The sequence below is a fragment of the Melanotaenia boesemani genome, chromosome 20 (genome assembly GCF_017639745.1).
Source record: "Melanotaenia boesemani isolate fMelBoe1 chromosome 20, fMelBoe1.pri, whole genome shotgun sequence".
In the NCBI taxonomy this organism is placed as follows: Eukaryota; Metazoa; Chordata; class Actinopteri; order Atheriniformes; family Melanotaeniidae; genus Melanotaenia; species Melanotaenia boesemani.
Genome location: NC_055701.1, coordinates 6,328,232 through 6,346,831, shown reverse-complemented (window position 1 = coordinate 6,346,831; position 18,600 = coordinate 6,328,232). Strand labels below are relative to the sequence as shown.

The window sequence follows — 18,600 nt, the reverse complement described above, 5'->3', positions numbered from 1 at the left end:
TTTTCCAGGCATGTCCTCCTTGGAAACCCAAGGACCGATCTAGGACTTGCTGTAAAGATTTATATATTTTTTGAATGCCTTGGATGTGTTCTCTCCAGCTCCTGGAAGACCCCCAGGAGGAGCTGGAGAGAGGGATGTCTGGGAATGTGTGGTTTTAGGAGGTGGCTGGGCTCACCCTGAAAGAGCAAGTGCGACGCAGACGCATCCAGCGATGGCTTGAAAGGACGATGCTGCTGCTCTGGATTGAAGGGATTCAGCTGAGGTGGTTTGGACATCGGATTAGGAGGCTTTCTAATTTTCTCTAATTGGATGTGTTCCTGGCATGTCCTCCTCAGAGACCCAAGGACAGATCTAGGACTTGCTGTAAAGGTTGTATTTTTATTTGTGGATTTTTGGCCTTTGGCCTTGGATATGTTCTCTTGAGCTCCTCCTGAAATAGCCCCAGGAGGAGCTGGAGAGAGGGATGTCTGGGTCAGTAGGTTCGAGTTTTCCAGGAGGACCAGCATGGGACGATACCAGCCTGAAGCTGCTTCCTGGGTGACCTGCTTCTACCTCCGTCTGTGTGGAGCACTCCATGTCCATCTGATCTCATCGTGCAAACGACTGCTTCCCCACGTAAGTATGAAATTAAAATTTAATCTACATTGTAAATTAAATGGATTTTATATTTAGCTATGATTCTGTTTAGTGTCAGTGGTATCCATGCAACTCCATGTTTCCAAACATGTTGCTTTAAGCATGTATGTTTTAAATTTGCTGCATCCCCCCTCCCCCCTCCCCCCTCCCCCCTTCAGAGATGTATTCAAAGACTGGAGAGAGAGAAGGATGGTGAATTACTCCCCAGATAACCAGCATGTAGAACAGTAAGTGTTAAAGTTGCAGCAAAATCTTAAAGCAAAAATTTGTCATTCTTCTTCTGAACTTGAACCTTTTCAGCTTGTGGAAGAGATGGAGTTGCACTTACTGATGGATGGCCTCCATGGCGACGGTAGCATTAATCTTGATGGATGACCTGAAGAGATGAGATGCTGTTGGAAACTAATCCAGATGTAAGATCTCCTCCAACACCACCTGCAAGAAAATTTGAATTTCTAAATGTTTTATATTATTACAGACCTAAGGAGGAGATGAACTTGGAATAAACTTCAATGTGGACATGTGGAACCAGAACATTTGGAGGTATTTGAGATTCAGACTTTGTCCCTTTTTTAAAAAAATATTCAGATATACTTTAAAATCATGTCCTTTTTTGTGTTTATATTTTTCAGGAAGTTTGGATTCATCCACATTCTCAGCCTGAACATAGATGAGATTTGACAAAGATCAGATCTGCTGAAGGTCATCAAATACCTGAACCTGGGTACGTAAGGTTGTATTGATGTCTGCATTTTACACCTAGGACTAAAACTCAAACCTTAATCAAGAAGCCTAGACTTACTAAAACATATTTAACATGGAGAATAAGCTTTTATGTAAAACTTCCAAATGTTTTACAATCAAAGATCTAAAGTCTTCATTCCCAACCTGCAGATGGTGTATTAGACTGGAGGCAGCTTTGACCAGACCCCAGACCTACATCAACCAGTAACCCTGACGAGGAGTGTTGGTTTGTAATATCAGACTTAAATATGTAAAAGTTTCTTGTTAAAATAAAATTGTAATAAAGATTTTTTTTTTTTTTTTTTTTAACATCCAGAATAACCCTTAGAGAGCTGAGGTCTGATGTCATCTTCCTGGTTCATGCGTCTGGACTGAAACCATTTTTCTGATGGACTGGAAGGTGGAGGTGCTGCTGGGATGGTGTGACATGGATTTTTACTATCCAATCAGAACTGGGATTCTGGAAATATTCTTTTTCTAAAACATTTTCTACCACAGTGGTTGTACATAGTGTAGTGTGGGTGTGTTGTGCTGACACCTACCTGATGTTCACCTGTGGTGGAAGTAATTAGTCTCAGTGTTAGAGGGGATAGAGGGGGGGGTCGAGGAGGACTGGAGGTTGTGGCAGTTGAAGTAGAGGCACTGTGGTGGGTGGGTGCTGCTCGCAGCTTATAGTGCTGCTGGCAGTGAAGACAGCTGAGTAGGGGAGCTGCATCCTGCTGGTTAGGAGGGGAGGCTGGATGCCTCCTTTAGGTAGCTAGGGACTGGGGATTAGTTGGTGCCTTGCCTGCGTGTCACTGAGCGCCTTTATCCATCTTTGTGACTGTGGCACTAGAGACTCCGTGATATGTCCTCCTGTGAGTCTAGCATCATGTGAAACTACAGAAATGATGTAACGGAATAAACACTGAGTATTTTTATTAAACTAAAAAGTTTGTCACGTCTGATTTCTCTAACATTTGTTTTTTAAGCTTTAAATTGCTGTTACTTTCCAGATGAAGAATGGAGGGGGAAATGCGTCCAAGTCAGCTTTAAAGTGCATTTTGGAAACTAAATCGGAACAGGTCTATATATGCTAATTCATCTGCAGGTGAAGGGTTCCTGCAGAGATGAACAAGCTGATGATGGACCTGAAATGTGGTCCCAAACTAAACATGTCAATGGATAATGTTCCAGAGACACTGTATGGGAGAGATGTGCTGAGAATAAAGCATGGAGTGTTACGTTGTGCCAGTCTCCCACTCGCCTCATTTCTGTTAATATTTACCCATCTGTGGCATTAATGTAAAATGGATTGGGTTATCGGTATCTGTAGTTTCATAAGGTGGTATATCACCAATGAATGAGACTAAGATTTATAGTGACAATGTTAATTTAATTGGGGTATGGAGAAGAACTGGGATTAAAGTGTTAAGCTTTTCGAAAATTTCTTTAAAAAGGTAAAAATGAAGAAAATCCTTAGTTTGTTTAAAGGCTACAGGCTCTAATGTGCTGCTGCCCCAGGATTGAGTTCCTACATGGGCCCTTTGCAGGTGTTCCTCACTGTCTTCCTTTCATGTCAACCTATAGTTGAATAAAGGCCTCTAGAGCCCTCAAACCCTTTATTAAAAAATTAGGCATTTAATCTCGTAATGGCAATTTTACCCAGTAGTCCATTTCAGAAAGCCACTGTCTTGAGCTGTTAAAATATAAAAACTGATTTCCACTTTTAAAATGAATATCTTCAGGGTTTAGTAGGGGTTTTCTGAATTTTTCTGCTGAATAAAAGGAGCTGTACAACTTATATGTTGTACAAATAATATGAATAAAACCATTTATCATCATGGACCTTGTGAGGTTGGAAGCTGTAACTCCATTTAAACCAGGACATGACAGCAGCTCTGTGGAGTTCAGAGGGGACTTTCTGCAAATGAAGATCTGAAACGCCTGAGAATTTGGATGAGGAAGACGTTGTTGCCTCCCGTTTAAAGCACAGAGAAGGTGAAGCAGATGTAAACCTGAAGGAATGAGAACTATTAGGAATTACAGGTGTTTCTGAGCAATTCAACTCTGATAGGTTACTGGGGACTTGATCTGGGTACTCCTGGACTATAAAGCAGTGAAGTTACCACTACACTAGCTCACTGCTTGAAAGACTCTTGGAATTATTGCAAATCATGTGCAAAGGGTCAACTGGATGTCACTGTCAAACCCAAGTCCCAATTCAAAGAATGGTTTGGCTACCTTAAAGGGCCAGTTTGACCTTTATGATGCCATTATTTTCTGGAAACTTTCTCAATAAAATATTCAGTGGTACTAAATGTGTCATGAACGGAAACAGACACTTTCGATGCCTTGTTTGACTTTCTCTCTGGTGAGCAGGAACTAATGGAGGCGTGGATCTGGCTTACTTTGTTACACAGCTTCTAATGGTCAGCGAGCCCCATTGGCCGGTCACTGTGTATGGAGGTGTGGCTGGACTGCTGGGGTCACTGGACTCTTTCCTCACATGCAGTACTCTGAAAGGAATGCGAGTCACAGTAACCAGCAACTATTTTACTAGTCTGAGCAGTATTCAATATTAGTCACAACTGTCAGGGCATCGGCTATTTTAAATGAACTGACAGACAGACAAAAAAAAAATCTTATGTAGAAAATAGCTGGCTAGTTGGTAAATCCCAACTATTTCCTCTGGTTCACAGAAACACAGCAAACATTGGTTTATGCCAGCAAGTTACCAGCGCATGTATTGGATGGGATGGCAGAGCGCCCTCTGCTGGCTCATAATGCAAATTACTTCTAATAGTTTGGAGCGTTCAAGATTTAGGTTAATACATTATACATTATATAATATTTATTTCATACACTTATTTAAAAGGTTTTACTTGGTATAATATTTACTTTTTATTTTATTTTGGTAACAAAACTTACATGTTATAAAATACATACAGCTAAATACCGTGGTAAATTTAGTTTGACGTTCGATATTCAACAGATATTCGGACACCCAGTCTACTCGTCATATTTACCCGAGCCTATGCGCTTTGTCACGGACTTCAGTAGAACGATGCAGCGGTCGTGTGGTCTTCGCTACCAGTGCAAAGTTAGGAACCGTCAGCAAATTACAGATACCATCATTTTTGAAAAACAATATCTCCTCAACCACATGAAATATAAATGTCAAAACAATTTAAACTATTCAACATTTCTTTATGCATTTTTTTTCATCTCATAACCTTGATTTTATGTTTTTAACAGAAACTTGGTTAAACCAAGATAACAACGCAGCCACTCTGATACAGTCAACCCCTCCTAACTTCAGTGAGGTCAGACTGAACAGGAGAGGAGGGGGGTTTGCAGTTCTACTCAATGAATCATTTCAATGTCAGCAGTTATCTTTTGGAAATTTTACTTATTTTGAATATGTGGCTCTTCAGCTAAAAGCTAAAAATCGATCAATGTTTCTGAATATATACCGCCCACCAGGGTACTACGCAGGATTTCATGAGTTTATTGAACTGCTGGCATTAATCTGTGTAGACTTTGTGTAATTATTGTTGGTGATTTTAACATCCATGAAGACAACCCTCAGGATAAAGGGACTAAAGACCTGAGTAACAATCTGGACAACTTTGGGTTGACTCAGCATATAACAGGGGCCACACACACTAAAGGACACACTCTAGATTTACTGATCTCGAAGGGTTTGAACTTTTCTAAAATTACTGTGTGTGATGTGGGCCTGTCTGATCATTACTGTGTTTTCTTTGAGAGTACGATTCCTGTTCACACAAATGTCTCACCAGAGGTCATCACAAAACGGTGTATAGCTGAAAACACAAGTAGGATGTTTAACCAGGTCTTCTCTTCAACACCTGCCCTATCAGGGGGTTCAGCCAATGAGCTTGTCACTAGTTTTAATGATAAAATGTTAAGTATTATGGATGCTGTTGCTCCTATTAAGGTGAAAGTTGTCTCTGGGAGGAAAAGGTCTCCATGGAGAAATTCCACACTGGTGAAAAATGGAAAAAGAGAGTGTCGGAAAGCCGAGCGTAGATGGAGAAAAACAAATCTACAGGTTCATTATGACATGTATAAAGAGAAACTTCACTCTTATAATCTACAACTGAGGAATGCAAGAAAGTCCTATTTCTCTGTCGTTATTAGCAAAACGAGCATCATAATGCTCGGGTCTTATTCGCTGTTGTCGACAGATTAACAAATCCTCCTGTGTCAGTAGCACCTGAACTCTGTTACACCAAGGCCTGCAATGAGTTTGCCAAATTCTTCACAGAAAAAATCCAAAATATCAGACAAACAGTTGGTTCATCAGCAGCAACAGGTTCAATAAATATACTGTGTCCATTGAAAACCAGCTTAAACACCATGACACAGTTTAGTCCCATTAGCAGCAAAGATCTAGGCGATATCATAACTGAGTTGAACTCCTCCTCTTGCTGCTTGGACATCCTGACCACAGGTCTTTTCAAAAAGGTCTCAAGAACTCTGGAACCAGATCTGTTACAGATTGTTAACTTATCTTTAATTTCAGGCGTCTTCCCAGAACTTCTAAAAACAGCTGTTATCAAACCTCTGCTAAAAAGGGACAATCTAGACAAGACACAAATGAGCAACTACAGGCCGATCTCAAATCTTCCTTTTCTAAGTAAGATAATTGAAAAAGCCGTTTTTCATCAACTAAACGACTTTTTAACACAAAACAACTGCTATGATGTCATCCAGTCAGGTTTTAGACAGCACCACAGCACTGAGACTGCTCTGACCAAAGTCATTAATGACATATGTTTGAACACAGACGATAGAAAAATGTCAGTCTTAGTCTTACTGGACCTCAGTGCTGCATTTAATACAGTTGATCACAATATATTACTTAAAAGACTGGAGAACTGGGTGGGCCTCTCTGGCACTGCACTACTCTGGTTTAAATTGTTGCAAATATTTTTCAACATTATTATTCATTTACTCATCTACATTTTATCCTTAGAGTTTAGTAACATTCATTAGGCTCTGCTTTTAATTAATAGAGCTACATTATTATATTGTGGTTATTATTCCTTCACAGCTTACAGATAATGCATTCACAAACAGGACACAAACTCATACAGGCTTACTGAGTTCCATACTGAGAAAATAACTAGGGACCTTGAAAATGTTCTGGATGTCCAGTAGGGAGTGGTTGTAAATATTGTTGCATCTCCTTACTTATCTATTTCTCACTCCAAGCAGAACGGAATTCACAGTAACTCAGAGGAATTATTAAAGAGCAGCCTTTGTGTGAATATTGTGGGAATGGAGGAAGGGAGTCAGTAGAAAGGCAGAAAAAGATAGTGAAGCAGAGCATAGTATCTTCTTTCCTTTCAGCTCTGACGCACCTCAGACGAAGGACCTGGAGGAATCAAATTCCCGGAAAAAAGGAGGGACCACCTTGCAAAATACACATTCACATGAATGCGCGCTACATGCACGCACATGGCCACAATGCATTGTATCAGTATAAATGAGGAGGATAACTTAGGTAGGCGGGTCTTTTGGCTGAACCGAAGGGTCCCGACACTTTGTGTATTAGTTGATCAGAAGCTAAGCTAACAGGCCTCCTATGACAGAGATATGTATTGCTTTTTATTACTGGCTCAACAAAGAATTGTCAATTCTACTCAATCTCTGGTGTTTTTGCCTTCTTTTAAAAATGTGGATTTTTGAACACTCTTCCTTCTGATGATTTATTTACAGGTGGTGAACAAATAATATTTTAAAACTTCAAAATCTTATTTAGAGAATAGAAAATACTTTGTGTCAATAGGTAATTTTACATCTGAGCAGACAAGAATTACATGTGGAGTTCCCCAAGGTTCCATCCTGGGGCCTCTTCTGTTTAACATCTACATGCTCCCACTGGCACAGGTCATGAGGAAAAACAAAATTAGTTACCATAGCTACGCAGATGACACACACATATATATATATATATTACAATGTCACCAGGAGATCGAGGCCCTGTACAGGCTCTTGGGAAATGCATTGAGGAGATTAATGACTGGATGTGTCTGAACTTTCTTCAGTTAAACAAAAACAAAACTGAGGTGATGATTTTTGGAGCCAAAGAGAAACGATTAAGTGTCACCACAGAGTTTCAGTCTATACAACTAAAAACCACTAGCCAGGCCAGATATCTGGGTGCAGTGATGGACTCAGACCTTAACTTTGAAAAACACATTAAGGGAATTACAAAATCAGCCTACTATCACCTTAAGAACATATCAAGGGTAAAAGATCTGATGTCTCAGCAGGACCTGGAAAACTAGTCCATGCATTCATCTTTAGTCGGCTTGATTATTGTAACAGCAGTTTTACAGGTTCTACCTAAAAAATCAATTAGACACCTGCAGTTGATTCAGAACTCTGCTACTCGAGTCCTCACTAAGACTAAGAAAGTGGACCACATCAGTCCAGCTCTGAGGTCTTTACACTGGCTGCCTGTTCGTCAGAGAATAGATTTTGAAGTTCTGCTGCTGGTCTATAAAGCTCTGAATGGTTTAGGACCAAAATACATCAGAGACCTCTTGACCCAGTATGAACCTACCAGAACCCTCAGATCATCTGGATCCAGTTTCTTATTAGTTCCCAGAGTCAGAACAAGACATGGAGAAGCTGCATTCAGCTTCTATGCTCCACATGTCTGGAACAAACTCCCAGAAAGCCTCAAATCAGCTGAAACACTCAGTTTATTTAAATCCAGGTTAAAGACCCACCTGTTCTCTGCTGCATTTAACTAGTTTTTATTTAGAAATCCAGATCTGCATTTGGTTTTTTTACGCTGAAATCTTACCTTTATTTTGTTATCTGAGCTTTTTCCTGCTGTTTTTATGTAATCAATTTTATCTTTTTTAATCATTGTTTTTCTTTCTTTTTTTTCTTTCCCTGCACCTTGCTGTAATGTTTTTGTTTTATGTAAAGCACTTTGAATTGTCTTGTACATGAAATGTGCTATACAAATAAATCTGCGTTGCCTAAGAACAAAGAAGTGACAAAGATTTGACTGCATCTGCATTTTGCCAAAACGTGCTTTACCTGCCTCAAGAGAAATCTCTCCCATACCAGTTGTACCTTGAGGCAAGAGAGGAGGCTCTCGCCAAAAAGTTACCAGGAATTAAAAGGTGCATATTGTGCAATTAAAGCAGAAATAGTTGAAAGGATACACAATATTTTTATTATTTTAACTAGATTTGACTACACGCTCAATAGTTTCTTTACAATTAACACAAAAACTTTAATGTGGTTCATTTTGTTTGTTCCATGTGATTGTAGCGTCTCCTTACATCTCCACACCCAACTATTCCCTTGACTGGTGATGATGTTGAGGAAGGGATCATCTGCCTTCTGCACATAGTTCGTCTTCAAGCTGGCATACTTCTTTATTGACTCCATTATGCCACATACCTAGCAGTGCTTTTAATGCTCCGGGGAGAATTTACCTTAATGAAATTAATTCAGCACATAGGACTTTATAGGAATTTATTATTATTATTGTTGGCTTAAAGTTAGAGGAAGAAAAACACAGTAGAATAGATGATTATTTTTATTTCATCTTTCATTCTGTTGGATGTTTGTGTGTGAATGGACTCCTAACAGTGCTTCTTTATTTTAAACACTGGCTGAAATAAATTGAGCCAATTACAATAAAACCACTATCAGGATGGTGCCCTGAGAAATGTAGGAAAGACCAAAACTGTTAGTTCCACATGTATCATCCTGTGTGCAATAGCAACGAGCAATGCAAAGTAACATGTTTAGTTTTTTCTAAATGTTTGTCACATGCTCCATCATACAAGTACAACATGCATGTAAGCTGAGCCCTGTCCAGACTATAAGTATGTGCTCTCCTTTCTTTCATATCCTGTGTCAGGGCCAGCTTTTAAATCTATATTCAGCAGAAAACTCATTTAAACAACTTTAATAATACTTAAGTATCACGAGGAGCCTTATATGTCATGGTCATAGATTATGATCTCGGTTTTGTCATCTTTAGTTTTGTTTTGCAGTTTTGTTCATTACCTTGTGTGTTCTTTGTTTTCTGTGTCCGGCTCGTTAGTTCACCTGGTGTGATTCACCTGTTCCCTGTTAATCATCCTCTGTATATATAAACCCCTTTGTTTCTCTTACTCGGTGCCAAATCATTGTTGTTTCCCTGTGTTCAGTCTGCATCGGCTACCTTGTTCCTTGATATTAAATCCTGGATAGTCACATTCGTCTATCTCATCAGTCTGTGTTTGGGTCCTCACCTCTGCTGTCCTGTGACCTTATATCCATAAAGCTCTCCCCAAGGCAGGGGAGAACTTGTTTTATCTTTTGTATATTTCTTACTTAATAAATCTGACTTCTGTATGTATTATCAGGTGAGTCAGTGTAGGTGGTTAGGATTACTACACACATGTGGAAGTGTACACGTATGTTAATTTAAGGGTAACTCTTAGCTCGTGACGATTTAATCATAATGTGAAATACTGGATTTTTCATTTCCAGATATCAGCTAATAAAGGTTCTGTGATTTTGTAGATCCATTGTGATCTGTAAACTGTAATGGATGGAGAGCAGTTTAATTTATAATTAAATAAATATATAATACTTAATCAACAAATGTGCCAATGAAATGCTTTAAAAAGAAATGAAAAAAATGTAAAAATAATGTAGTTGCAAGTCGTGACAATGTTTACGGTATAATGTTTATGGGATAGTGAAAAAAAAAACCTGAATCTGGAAAATTGAAAGTATTAATATTATGCATAGCAAAAAAGTACCATTTTCAATGGTATTTTTATTTATTGACACTTCTATATATCGTTTTATGTCTTTACAATTTTGTTTATCCTTGAACCATGAAAGGATGGCTCAATTTGAAGCTCAGCTGTTAAGAGGACAGGTTTTCGTTGCTGAACATGTGATGAAAACTCTGAAGTCAGCTCCTGAATTAAAGAGTCAAACCTGCTCAGAAACTCTGAGGATCCTGTGACTGGACAGCTCAGGATGTTGGTTGCAGTTGAAATCCTCTAAATGTTGTAGAAAGATCGATGTTAGTTTTTTTGAGGACAATAGCAAAATACAAAGAGTGAAAAGCTTGCAGTTTATCAGTGTGTCTGGCAGAAAGGCTCATTGAGATGGCTGAAGCCCTGGATTATCAGTAGAACTGTGATCGAACCCTCTGATGGACTTTTTAAAAAAAATTTTTAAACCCTTTGGATGCCAAATTAAAAGACTTAGAAAAACTGAAGAACATGCCAGTATGTTTAAGAGAATAGCTCAGTGGCATGGAGACTTGGCTGATGTTCAATAAGCTGTGGGTTCAAATCCTACAGGTATAGCTGAAGAATTATGCTTCAAAACACCATGAACTTGAAGCGTCTTAATACCTCTAAGAGTCCAGTCTAAAGTAAAGAGTGAAAAGCTTCAATGTAAAACTTCCACATATGTGGAAGAATAGCTCAGGCTGGTAGGAGAACACTCTGGAGGCAGGGTGGACCTGGGATTGAACCTCTTCATTCAGCACATCAATTTTAACGTCCAATGGCCAAAATGAAAGGATAAATGCACCACGAGAACAAACTCAAGTGTGAAGGGTGCTCGGTGGTGTGGTGGGGTTGGTGGAGAACTGTAATTAGCCAATGGTGCAGCGTCTAGTTCGAATCCTGCCCGTTGCCGGTACCTGGATCATAAAACCATCCAGCTCCGGTGGGTTGGGGAGGGGGCCGTGTCCCCTCCCCGTATTCTGGGGAGGATACAAGCAGGGGGTTATAAATCAGGAAACTAAAAACAGCTGGCATTTTACTGGCATCATCAAAGTGTGGCAAAACTTTTTAAACATCTATAAGCAGCATGACATAACATGCTAGCTTAGACATGGCAACAAACTACTCTGGAAAGTTACACAACTGGCTTCTGTAAGAAATGAACAGAATACAAATGCCTATAATCAAGATACAAGAGCAAGGAAGTAGCCAAACAGCTCTAGGTTTTGTCAGCTACTGAAGTAAAGTAAAATAAAATAAAATAAAATAAAATGGAAGGTGAAGAAGTTCAACAGAAATGGTCAATTGATGTCTTGAAGACAAGAGAGAGAGGGAGGGGGGGGGGGGACAAGACAAGGGAATGAATGGGATGATGTATTGTCCTCCTCACTCTCCACTGAACTTCTTCCAGAATCTTTGCACTAGAAAGTTGTTTCACAACCCTGGTCCTTGAGGACCACTGCCTTCAATGTGCAAAGAATTTGACAAGCAGTTCAATTACTCTGACTCAGAACTAAAACAGGCAAGGCAAGGCAATGATCCCCAGCGACCAGGACTGAGAAACACTACACTAGAACATACATGTTGAGGTACAGCAGCAAAAGAGAAATTGGAAGATGGACTGGCCAGATCCATCATCATTTCCTAATCACAGCCGCTCTATACATACATACTAATGGGATATATCAATGTATGATGACACCTGTGGTACAAACATAGGACTACAACTGTCAACCCACTACACCAGTAGTCTGTAATTACATCATCATCAAGCCATCCAAATACATCATTCCAGACCTGGGGTTTATCCTATCCTTCCCTTCATATATTATGTCACAGGTGTCATCTGTGTTGATATATCCCTACTTTAAAACATCCTATTTCAAGGGGGGAAGTTAACTCCCCCTTGTGTTCTGGCATCCTGGCTCCCCCTTGCCGTAGCATTTAGTGGCCTCACCCAGAGTTGAACTCAGGTCTCCCAAGTGGGAGGCAGAAACCCCACCAGCTGAGCTAGTCAGTGGCTCGATTTCTCATTCTTGATCTGTGTATATATCATCTACAGATAGATGTGTTGCTATAAATGTTTGCAAGTACAATAGTACTTGTGTGACTGTTCCAACAATTCTCTGTTTGGTACATCCAATGAAGAATTATAGGTGTTTCTGAGCAATTCAACTCTGATAAGTTACTGGGGACTTGATCTGGGTACTCCTGGACTATAAAGCAGTGAAGTTACCACTACACTAGCTCTCTGCTTCAAAGACTGTTGGAATTATTGCAAATCATGTGCAAAGGGTCAACTGGATGTCACTGTCAAACCTAAGTCCCAATTCAAAGAATGGTTTGGCTTCCTTAAAGGGCCAGTTTGACCTTTATTATGCCAGTACTCTGAAAGGAATGCGAGGAGTGGGACAAGCAACTATTTTGCTAGTTTGAGCAGCCGTCTCTCCTATGTTTTTTGTGTAATTTCAAGTATTCAGTTTTAGTCACAACTGTCAGGGCATCTGCTATTTTAATTGAACTTATAGACAGATAGTAGCAAAAGAGGCACAACAAAAAAAATCTAATGTAGAAAATAGCTGTCTGGTTGGTAAATCCCAACCATTTCAGCATATATTTGGTCACTTGTTTCTCCAGTTTACAGAAACACAGCAAACATTGGTTTATGCCAGCAGCTTACCAGTGGATGTGATGGCAGAGCGCCCTCTGCTGGCTCATAATGCAAATTCCTTCTAATAGTATGGAGCTCTCAAGATTTGGGTTAATACAATAACTCATATTAACTCATAATAAAATGTTACTTATACACCTTTACATAAAGTCAATTTAAAACTGGTCCGCATGGCTGATGTGTCATACATATTCACAAAATACTTATCAGTTTTAAATTAGTTTATTTTGTTTTTGCTTCACCAAGTTGGATGATTTAATGCATGAATTGGAAATTAAATATAAATATGAGTTAATACAAATAAAAAAAATACAGGTTAAAAAAAAGGTCAATAAGTTACAGGCTGAGATGCCAAAGTGGGTGAATACTTTAGCAGGTTAAAAATTAAAAAATGGGACCTACGGGTGGTGCCAAAGCAATGTAACTGTTCAAATCATGATAAATAATGCTTCATACAACCCCAATTCCAAAGAGGTAAAATAAATCAATAAGAACTGAAAAGTCATTTCTAAATCTCATCAACCCATATTTTATTCCCAGTAGTTTTAACAATTTTTAGATCCAGTTTGTCTCAGATTGGCGAACCTCTGTCCATCTTTCCATCTGAGAGACTTTACCTCTCCTTTTACACCCAGTCATGTTATTGACATGTTGCTAATTAAACCAATTAGCTGTCAAATGTTCCTCTAGTTGTTTTAAATATGCATCAATTACTTTTGAGGTGAAAAAAAAATAAATAAATCAAGACTTGTATCTTGTTTGGATGCTCATCTGTTTTAATTCAGCTGTGGTTTGTAGTGGCTGGGTCACATGGTTTCGAAAACTATTGGATTTACAAATTATTAAATTTCCCATTAAAATATGAAGCAATCCGAATTGAACTACAAGTCAAGTTTATTTGTATAGCTCATTTCACACACAACAATTCAAATAGTACATAAAACATTAAAAGCATTACAAATGGTGCAAGAAAGCATAAAGGGAAAAACAAATAGCAAAAATTAAAAGCATTAAAAGCTGTTAGTGTGCAGATTTCATGCATAGGAGCATGAGAAAAGAAATGTTTAACATGGATTTAAAAGTGTTTAAGTTTGGTGAAAGTTTAATCTCCACTGGCAGTTTGTTCCACTTGTTGCAGCATAACATAACAAAATGCTGCTTCTCCATGTTTAGTCTGGACTCTGTCTTTGGATCTAAGAGCTCTGCTAGGTTTATATTCTCTGAATATATCCCAGATGGATACTGGACATAGACTACAGTCTTCTTTGTCTTTCCTAGGACAACCTGTTAGCTACACTCAGACTGTGTGCTATATCCCTCATCAGCCAGTAAGCCAAGGTTACGTTGTGTTCAAGGGGCAGACTGCATGTGAAACACCCTGCACAAAAAATGCAAAAAAACAAAAGAGAAGGAGTTAACAGTTGCATATTAAATTATATTGCCCATACCAGTGAAGCAACATTTTGTCAACAAAACCCTATTGCTGACTTCAGGTTTCTGAAACCTTTAAAATACATGGTTAAGAAAATGAAGCATTAAAACATCCTTTAGATCCTAAATGCGTTGTATCTCTTGCAGGTATTGACTTTGGAGCAGTGTTTTATATTTCTCCCATATATCTTTAAGAGCGTCAACATGTTTATCACTTTTTGAAAAGGTATGTCTGGCTTGCAGACATGCGGTGTTCAACTTAACTAAATACACATAACAAAGTTAGCAAGTTAAGTATTTTTTATTGATTGCATGACTGAAATAGTGCAGTTAAAACAGAAGTAGTTGAAAAGATAAATTTACATCACAAAAAGTTAATATATTCTAATGTGGGTAATTTTGTTTGTTCCATTTGATTTTAGCGTGACCCTCCATCTCCATATCCAACTATTTACTTGACTGGTCAAGACTGGAAAATGGCCTTTGTCAAAAGAGCTCCAAACACTGTGAAAGCAAATGATGTTGAGGAAGTGTTAGGAATCCCTTCTGGTCTAGGGGAGGAAAGGGTTCGGAAACACAAAACGAGCCGGGAAACGAAAATAAAAAGTATTACAATTTACAGAAATAAAGATAACTACTAAATTCAACCAATAGTGTCCTTTTTCAGGTGAACAGAAATTTAAAAACAAAAGATGTTCTATAAAGGGAACCGCACAAAACTGGCCGCAAATTATAGCTTGTTACACACTAAAACAAAGGAAACTTAAATCCTTAAAACAGGTATACAACAACAACAACAAAAGACACCCCAAAAGGTCCTAATAAATAAAGGAGGGGAGCTTCTAATGAGAAAGCTCCCAATTTACAAATCCTTCTGAATAACAATCCCTTAGTTGCACAGCCAGTCTGCTCAGGGTAATAAAAATAACCATACTAGTTAGTCCAAGTGAGAATCTGGTGTCCACTGACCTGACTGCACAAGGGAAAACATAATACGTTCTCATCAAACAATTTAGACACTCCAAACCAACCCACAAGGCAAACTGTGCCCCACTAACACAACTGCCATGAATGATGACACGTCCTCCTATTTAATGGAGAGGCAACCCTCATGATTGCCAGCTAGAGGAGTGCGGGAGCTCTAGCGACCAATCACGAAGCGGAGGGGAGGAACTGCAGAGGCTGGTCCACAGCCAATCACGAGGTAGCGCTGGCACAACACAATTTGCATATCCCGGTGTAGACTGGCAGGCTGGCCGCTGGAGATCAATACAGAAAGGCCAGGAGCCGTAACGGGAAGGGATTGTCTCTGCCTTCTGCACATACTTTGTCTTCAACCTGGCATACCCAAGTTACTGAAAATAAGTCAAGAAGCTCAGTAGCACATACAGTCGGCTACTATTCATATGTATCCATTTACCCATTGAGTGTTGAAAAATTGTTTTCATGCAGATGTACCAGATTAAGTCCTCCTGGACAGGGCTTAGTTTTTAAGGTAGTAGCCTATAACTGCTGAAACTTTGTGAACATTGAAACAGTTCTGAACTACAGACATTAGTTTGAATGTTCACTTTAAATGTATTTATTTATTTATTATGAACATCCCCTATTTGATCTTATATAAATGCAAAAATCTTACACATTTCCTTCCTTCGTCAGTCACTAAAAGGTGATTCGTCTTCATTTCTTTGGAAATTGGCAATATGTCGCCATCTGGTGGTAAAACTGTGAATGACGCTATTTAGTCATGTACAGTACATGTTTCTGTGCTTAATTAAAAGTTTGTTCTTCAGCTTTATTGGAGTGATTTGAGAAAACAAATCCAACATTTTCTAGTGAGGTTGTAAAACATCAGATAATCCCAATAATGAGTTGTAAATAGACTACTGTCCAAAAGTCTTGACCCACCCCTCATTCCGTTATGTTTTGCTTCCAAGCAGCCAGACTTTCTTGCAAATTTTTAAAGTACTCTAGAAAATAGTTCTTTCTGAAAATTTTCAAAGTGTCTTCTTGCTTCTTGTGTCTTCCCATTTATAAGATAAATCTGTTTGTTAAATCAATAAACAACAACAAATGAATGGTTTAAGCGTGAAAATGGCTCTAAACTCAAGCGATAGATGAAAAAAAATTCTTAAAAAATTGCTAACATTGTTTGAAATAAATGTATTCTTGTACATAAACTTATAATATATTCTGGCAACAAGGTGATTCCCATAGAGGTGTTTACAGAAGATATACATGATCTGAAAGTAATGAGAAACAAACCCAGCAAAGACCTGAGAGATGCATCTGGACCTGCGGCTGATCCATCTACTGTCAAAACATCATCAGAAATGGTCTCCATGGAAGGCTTGACAGTCAAGGTGCGTTCTTAAGGAAGGGAAAGAGAGAAAATATATGTCAAATGATACATGAACTTGACTGAAAATCAACAGCAAAGGGTCTGATGGAGCAATGAAACCTCTTCGGAGCCTAGAACTCGACATTACTGAAGCAGTTTCGCATCATCATGACAGAAATACATGACAGAGATGTAGTTTTAATAAATCCCTGTGCCCATCTCCTTTTTCCTCCAATCAAGGATGCTCAAAATTTTTGCTCAGTTCTGAAGCTCTTTTCCGTCCTCTGCTGGTAAACAACTGCCCTGCAATGAGAACAAGGTCCTGCTGACTGATTCCTTCCTGCATCTTCAGCTCCTCACACTGTGGCTTGGAGTTGTAGTGGTTTGGTCAGACCTGGTTAATCAGCTCCAGTGAGATGAATATTTTTTGGAAGAGAAAGACTAACTTACTTATGAGTTATGATTAGATGTGATTGAGCTGCAAGTTTCTGCAGGATCATCTAAATTTTTACACTTTCCTGGCTAAGTATGGTCATAAAAGACATGATAAACAATCAGGTTTAGGAAAGGGAAGTCTGAACTGCTGACTTTGAAATTCTCTACAGCTCATAAAAGCAGACTCAGCAAAATGTAAGAAATGTCAAAACATAAGTTTTGAGTTTAAGTAAGACCTATTCTATAAATATTTTAATCAACAAACATATAAAGTAAGAGATTCTAATATTTCCAGTTAACAATGGTCCTTAAGAGCGTTTTATGTCACAAACCATTTTATCTCCTTTATTAAAGCTCAGATTTTCTGAAGCTATAAACTTCAGCTTCAGCTGAAGCAGATTCACCTGTTTGAGCACACATTCACTAAAAAGTGGAGCAAGCAAATGAGAGAGGTGGTGGAATTTTCTCATTTTTGGGCCTCATACACAGGCTTTGAAGATACATGACTGTTAAAAAACCTTTAGAAAGTGAATTTTGCATAATATGGAACCTTTAACAACAGACGTTATTCTCCTGCTTTTGCCGCATCATGAAAGCAAATCCAGCAACAAGGACAACATTCCCCTCCTAAAATGTCAGAAAATGGACTTTTCACTTCCCAGATGTTTACAGACAGTTGTTAAAAGAAGAGTGGATGCTTCACAATGATAAAGATCGCTCTGTTCCAAAGTTTTTAGATGTCTTGCTGCCATCAAATTGAAAATGAGCTAATATTTTCTTTGTAAGGGTAAAATACCTTAATTTCGACATATGTTGTTTATTGGGAATAAAATATGGGTTGTTAAGTTTTTCAAATCATTATATTCTGTTTTTATTTGCATTTTAAACAGATACCCAACTTTTTTTTACTTTTAAAACACTGATAAAGACAGAGATCATTTAAGTTTAACTACAATATTTCTGTTCATACATTAATGATTTATCTTAGAACTGTGCCCTGAATAAAGGTAGGACACAGGAAAATATGAGGAAACAGTTTTTTTTACTGAGCCTACCCACAGGCTTCATTTCTTAGAAGGGCAGACATGGATAAACATCAGGGTTTGACTTACCCACATTTCAAAGTATAAGTATAATGTTTACTCATGGTTCCTAAAGTTTTGAAGGTTTCCTGTCCTCTCCACCCCTAACCGGTCGAGTCAGATCGCTGCCCCTGGCTCTGCTTTAGGTTTTTCCTTCCTGTTAAAGGTTCTACTTTTCTACTGTCACTCACTGTCCCCCATCTATGCCCAGACTGGAGGATTGAATCAAAGAAAAGATTTGATGCAATCCGTTACTCTCCTTACCTATGGGTAATTATTCTTATTATTTGGTGTATGAACACAGTTATTGTAAATTGGAATACTATGAAGTAGGTTTGTTTTAAGTAGGTTATAATTTAACTACAATGAATTGGACTGTATCTGCAAAGTGACTGGAGTTGACTTTGGGACGAACTGGTGCAAATAAGCTGAACCAACTGATTCAACTTCTGACTGGGCTCAAAGCTATTATTCTTCCTA

General features: G+C 38.6%; 1 long non-coding RNA gene across 2 annotated transcripts; it reads left to right on the top strand.

The window, feature by feature from the left end:
• Positions 1 to 525: 525 nt before the first annotated feature.
• LOC121631731 lies at positions 526 to 2,068 on the top strand. Of its 2 annotated transcripts, XR_006008786.1 has the most exons (6): positions 526 to 619; positions 795 to 863; positions 1,115 to 1,179; positions 1,269 to 1,360; positions 1,531 to 1,606; positions 1,711 to 2,068. It is a non-coding gene; the product is annotated as an uncharacterized LOC121631731 (long non-coding RNA). The 2 variants fall into 2 exon arrangements; XR_006008785.1 differs by lacking the exon at positions 795 to 863 and having other exon boundaries at positions 529 to 615.
• The last annotated feature ends 16,532 nt before the right edge of the window (positions 2,069 to 18,600 follow it).